This window comes from Phodopus roborovskii, unplaced genomic scaffold (genome assembly GCF_943737965.1).
Source record: "Phodopus roborovskii unplaced genomic scaffold, PHOROB, whole genome shotgun sequence".
In the NCBI taxonomy this organism is placed as follows: Eukaryota; Metazoa; Chordata; class Mammalia; order Rodentia; family Cricetidae; genus Phodopus; species Phodopus roborovskii.
In genome coordinates, this window is record NW_026125675.1 from 373836 (window position 1) to 380493 (window position 6658).

Below are 6658 nucleotides of genomic sequence, written 5' to 3' on the forward strand. Positions count from 1 at the left end.
GATTCTAATTATTTAAAACAAACTTCATAGCAGAAGGGAACTGATCAGTTTGTAATTAAAAGAGTTCATTTGATGACAGGGGAGACAAACAATTCCCTGAGTAAAAGGCAACAACAGCCTGCATTGTCAATTACATAAAAAACATAGATTCATACCTTACTTGATTTGAAACCTGAATTATTTGCTTGTCAGATTTATGGGAGATTTGGTATCTCCACTTGAACAGCAAATCAAGCTTAACAGGAAGAGATATTACAGATAACCAATGTTCTCTGGTGCTCGTTTTGGCAGCATATATACTAAAACTTGGAATGATACAGAGACGATTAGCATGGCCCCTGAGCAATGATGACATGCAAATTCATAAAGTGCTCCATATTTTTGTACTCACTCATGAGTGAATATTAGACATAGAGTAAAGGATAACCAACCTGCAATACATGCCTCCGGAGAAGCTAGTGACCCTAAGAGAGACATACATGGACCCCTGGAGAAGGGGAAAGGGACAAGATCTCCTGAGCAAATTGGGAACATGGGGAGAGTTGGGCGGGAGGGAGGGAGGAGAAAGAGGAGGGGGCATGGGGAGGAGACAACATGAGGGAGCAGGAAGATTGAGTCGAGGGAATATAGAGTAGATCAAGAAAAGAGATACCTTAATAGAGGGAGCCATTATAGGTTTAAAGACAAATCTGGCACTAGGGGAATGTCCAGAGATCCACGAGAATGTAAACAGTAGTGGAGAGGCTACCTTAAATGTCCTTCCCCTATAATGACATTAAGGACTGCCTTATATGACATCCTAGAGACTTCATCTAGTAGCTGATGGAAACAGAAGCAGACAGCCAAACTCCTGGAATCCAGTTGCAGAGAGGGAGAAGTGATGAGCAAAGGGGTTAAGACCAGGCTGGAGAAACCCACAGAAACAGCTGACCTGAACAAAGAGGAGCTCATGGACCCCACTTTCACAGCTGAAGAACCACCATAGGACCAAACTAGGCACCCAGAACGTGGGTGTCAGCTAGGAGGCTTGGACAGTCTATTGGGCCTCTGAGGGTGGAACAGCATTTATCCCTAGTGTATAAATGGACTATGGGAGCACATTCTCTATGGAGGGATACTCTCTCAGCCTAGATATTTGGGGAGGGCTTAGGTCATACCCCAAACAATGTGACAGATTTTGATGATCCCTAATGGGAAACCTCACCCTCGCAGGAGAGGGGATGGGGAGATGGTGAGGGGAATGGGAGGATGGGATGGAGAGGGAACAGGGATTGGTATGAAAATAAGATTGTATTTAATTTTAATAAAAAAATTAAAAACAATGTTCTCTTAAACGATGTTCTTTAATATTTTCATCAAAACTGAAATTTAGTTGGGCTTTTTATTGTAGACACTGATGGCTCTATAAATTTTTATGAGACAAGTCTAGAATCCATGTACACTTACTAAGAAATTTATAGATGCAGCATGGTTTACAAAGGTGTCAGTCAGTATCTGGAAAGGTCTGAGTTTTAATTCTGTCTCTGCTATTGCCTTGACCAAGTACCCTGTCCTTCCTGTCCCTGACTTTTCATATTTGGAAATGATTGAATTACGTTTTTGTTTTTCTTAAATGAACCAAAGCTACTTAAGATGAAGTTCTCCTTGTTCTGTGTTACTCAACATTTACTATATTCTCAATTATAAGTCCATATTTTTAAAAATACTGACAATCTAAAAAATTGCCATGGAATCAATATTTAAAAAAACGGCTAGCATTTTCCCTCCTTCACATAATTCCAACGATTCAATGTTAAAGTCAAAAAAGGAAATGTCAGCCTTCTCTAACTCTTCATTTGCATCTATTATCGTACATGAACCATCGGAAGTATTGTGTTAAAGGGATATCCCTTAACTTCGTCATTCTTCTTCCTGTGCCTTTCCCACAGTCTGCAGTGCTTGACCCTGCTGCAGATAATTCGGGCTCGACAGAAAGCCCACAACTTAGCTACATCTTAAAAGCTCCTCTGATGAGCTAATTTATGGCTCAAAATAAATTCACCAGAGCTGAAGAGAAGATTCATCAGTTAAGAACAATGGCCTCTCTTCCAGAAAATGTAGATTCGATTTTCAGGAAGTGCATGGTAGCTCACAACCATCTGCAATGCAAAGCCCAGGGACCCTGACACCCTCTTCTGACCTCTGCGAGTACATACAGACAAACTTCCCATACACATTAAAAAACTGGAAAGCAGATAAGTAAGTTATTATCTCACCAGTTTCCCCTCTGTGTGTGCTCTGTGTGGGGGGCAAATACACCTAGTTCTGGAGGTTCTTTGCTGGCAACCCAACATTAAGAGGGATGGCAAGTTCCACTAGCATATTCCTGAACCCCAAGCCTTGTGTTAGTGTTAATAGTGACCACCATGCTAGTGCACATCCCACTTGCTTTTCACACGGTATGCAAATGCAGACGGTGATGCATGATGACAAGATCAGGCTGATTGGCAAACAGACTGTATTACGTACGCAGACAGTAACTGCTAGAGAATGCTCTTCAAGCATGAAGGTGGAAAGGCCTTCTTCAAGGGTGCATCATCCAATGTCCTGCATGGCCTTCATGCTGGTCCTCTGTATAGATTCAAAAATGACTTAACTAGCATGCTCAGGGCCTGGGATTCACTCCTCAGCTCCGGTTTTTAAAAAATCACCTAAGCATCCCTCACAAAAGATGTTACTGCCACTGCTGGCAGAATGCTAACAGCCAGAGAGTCTAGTCTTGGTCCTATTTCCATTGTGTCTCTGGAGGGCTCCAGGAAGGCTGGCTTCTTTCCTTTTACTTTCCTTTCCTTTCCTTTCCTTTCCTTTTACTTTCCTTTCCTTTCCTTTTACTTTCCTTTCCTTTTACTTTCCTTTCCTTTCCTTTTCCTTTCCTTTCCTTTCTTTCCTTTTTTTCTTTTCTTTTCTTTCCTCTCCTGTCCTTTTCTTTCCTTTCCTTCCTTCCTTTTTTTTAATTTCATTTTTTTTTCCAGACTGGTTTTATGTGTAACCCTGCAGTCCAGGCTAGCCTCTGCCTCCCAAGTGCTGGGATTTAAGGCATGTACCACCATGCCCAGCTAAGAGGCTTATTCTCTTTATAATTTTTAAAGGTCTTTTAAATTTTATTTTATTTGGTGATTATCTTAGGGTTTGTATTGCTAGAAAGAGACACCATGGCCGTGGCAACACTTAGAAAGGAAAACATCAAATTGAGGAGACAGTTGGGCCCTCCCTCATGAATCACTAATTAAGAAAATGCAGGGGAATGTCCTATGCCCTCTGCATATATGTGACAGTTGTTGCTTGGTGTTCTTGTGGAACTCCAAACAGTGGGAGCAGGCGTTGTCCCTGACTCTTTTGCTGACTTTTGGAAACCAGCTCCTCACACTGCGTTGTGTATTAGTACTTCTTTTTTGTCAGGACTGCCAGTCTGCAAATAATGACACAGCCTTAGCTTAGGTTTGTTTCTAACTAGTTCTTTTACTTTTGGTTGTGAGCCTCGCCTTTAGCAGCTGAACCATCTCTCCAGCCCTCTAACTGGTTCTTATAACTTAAACTAACCCATATTTTTAAATCTATGTTCTTTCACATGGCTTGTTACCTCATCTCTATATTGCTCATCCCTCTTCCTGGGTGGCAAACCCATCTTTCTTCTTCCCACAGTTCTCTTTCTACTTGGAAGTTCCCCATAGGTGGGACTCTCCTGCCTAGCTATTGGCTTTCCAGCATTTTCTTACACCAATCATGGCAATATGTCTTCACACAGTGTGCAAATATCGCACAACAGGGTCCTGGCATCTCTAAAATGCTGGGGTCTCTGCTGCAGCTGGGCTGCACTTTCATTAACAGCCTCTCCTAGGCTATTTTCATGATGCAAAGCCTCAACTTCTATGCATGACCCCATTCAGCCCTGGGCCTTCAGCTGCCACTGAAGCTGTACCTTCACCAATGGCCTCGCCTGGCCTCTCACTAAGCCCATTACATGCTTTCCATTACCTCTTAATATCTCAAAACCAGTACCACCTTGGTGACTCTCCCCTACCAAGCTTGGCTGCCAGTGTGAAGTCCAAACTTGACCACCCCTGGAACATGGCTTTTCAGTGCTGACTCTCAGCAAATACTTCCCATAAGTTGGCTTTTTCTTGCACAAAGTTCCAAAGTCCTTTCACAATCCTCCACCAAACAACATGGCCAAGTCTGTCCCAAAAATATTCCACAATTCCCGTCCCAACTTGTCTTAGTTAGGGTTTTTATTGCTATGATAAAGCACTGTGACCAAAAGCAAGTTGGGAGGAAAGGGTTTACTTGACTTACTTTCCCTTACCACCATTCATTATCAAAGGAAGGCTGGACAGGAATTCAAACAGAGCAAGAACCTGGAGGCAGGATGCAATGCAGAGGCTACTGCTTACTGGATTGCTCCTCGTGGCTTACTCAGCCAGCATTCTTATAGAACCCATGACCACCAGTCCAGGGATGGCACCATTCACAATGGTCTGGGCCCTTCCCCATCAATAACTAGTTAAGAGCATGCCCTACAGATCTCTCTAGCTAGTATCAAGTTGACATAAAACTAACCACTAACCCATACAATGCCTGTGTTATTGGTGTCCTGTTCAGAAAGTCAGTTCCTATGCAAATGAATTCAAGGCTATTCCACACTTCTAGTATGTGCAGTGTATCTGGTTTATGTTGAAGTCCTTGATCTGTTTGTAGTTGAGTTTTGTGCAAGCTAATAAGCATGAGCTTATCTGGATTCTTCTACATGCAGACATCCAGTTAGACCATCACTGTTTGTTTAAGATGCTGTCTTTTTTTTCAGTGTGCATTTCTGGTTTCTTTTTCAGAAATGAGGTATTTGTAGGTATGTGGAGCTATTTCTTAGTCTTCAATTCAGTTCATTGATAAATGTGTCTGTTTTTATGCTGACACTATTCTGGGGTTTTGTAACTATAGTTCTGTAGTACAATTTGAGGTCTTTTGTCATATGTCTAACAGTTCTTTTAATGTTCAGGATTGTTTTGGTAATCCTTTGTTTTCATTTGAAGCCGGCAGTTGTCCTTTCAAAATATGTGATGAATGTTGGGTCAGGCAGTCATGGCATATGCTTTTAATCCCAACATGGGGGAGGCAGAGGAAGGCAGATCTCTGTGAGTTCAAGGCCAGCCTGGTCTACAGCGTGAGTTCCAAGACAGATCCCAAAGTTACACAGAGACGCCCTGTCTCAAAAAACAAACAAATAAATAAACAAACAAAAATTGTTTTGAAATTTTGGTGGGTATTGCATTGACTCTGATTTTGGTAGTATGGCCATTTTGCACTGTATTAATCTTTCTCATCCATAAGCATGGGTGTTCTTACTATCTTTAAAGTCTTCTTTAGTTTCTTTTAAAAATGTTTTTTAGAACTTCAAAAGTTTTTGTGAATAGGATACATTGCATGAAAAAAAACAAATAAACCAAACTTCTAATTTTTTATTATAGAATTCTTTTACATGCTCAGTTAGAATTGCTCCAAGATAGTTAATTAATTTTGAGACAATTATGAAAGGAATTATTTCCATAATTTCTTACTCACTATGCTTGTCATTTGTGTCTGGCAAGGCTAATTTTTGCATGTCAATTTTGTATCCCCAAAGTGTTTATCAGCTGTTGTTTCCTGGTAGAATTTTTAGGGCCACTTATGGATATGATCATACCTCCAAATAAATATACTTTGATGTCTTTCATTCTTATTTGCATTTTCTTGATTTCGTTCAATTGTCTTATTTCTCTTCATTTTAGAGGGAATGCATTTGAGTTTCTTTGTTTAGGTTGATGTTGTCTGTATGCTTGCTGTATGTCTTAGTGTTCTATTTCTGTAAAGAGACACCATGGCCACCTCTTACAAAAGAAATTATTTAATTGAGGCTTGCTTATAGTTGCAGGGGTTTAGTCTGTTAGCATCATAGTAAGAAGCATTGGCATGCAGGCAGACATGTGCTGTGGATTATCTGAGAGTTCTATACCTGGATCTGAAGGCAGCAGGGAGAGAGAGACTTTGGGCTTGGAATGGGCTTTTTGAAACCTTAAAGCCCACCCCTATTGACACACTTCCTCCAACAATGCCATACCCCCATCTTTTTGCATAAAAACACTCCCGGGTGACTAAAAATTCAATATAAGAGCCTGGAGCATCATTCTCATTCAAACCACCACACTATAAATCACCTTGTGATTGAGGTATGCACCTTGGATCTTTATTCTCTCCAGCACTTTTATTATGAAGGGATCCAACATCAAAGGCTTTCTTTCTTCATTGATGAGATATGGTTTATTAGTTTATTGTCTCATGTTTGTTGAACCATCTCTGCTCTGGGATGAAGCCTGCTAGATCATGGTGAATTATCTTTATAATGTATTCTTGCATTTGGTTTGCAAGTATTTTATTGAGAATTTTTGCATCTGTTTCTAAGGAATATTGGTCTGTAATTTTCTTTCTTTCTTTTTGGTCTTTGTGTACATTAGGTATCAGGGTAATTGTGGCCTCATAAAAAGAATTAGAAAATTTTATTCGGTTTCCATTTTGTAGAATAATTTGAGGGGTGTTGGCATTAATTTTTCTTTGAAGGTTTTGTAGAATTTTGCTCTAAATCCCTCTG

At 40.5% G+C, this 6658-nt stretch overlaps 1 non-coding gene across 1 annotated transcript; it reads left to right on the top strand.

The window, feature by feature from the left end:
- The first annotated feature begins 275 nt into the window (after positions 1 to 275).
- LOC127217402 (U6 spliceosomal RNA) lies at positions 276 to 383 on the top strand. The gene has a single exon (XR_007834093.1). It is a non-coding gene; the product is annotated as a U6 spliceosomal RNA (small nuclear RNA).
- The last annotated feature ends 6275 nt before the right edge of the window (positions 384 to 6658 follow it).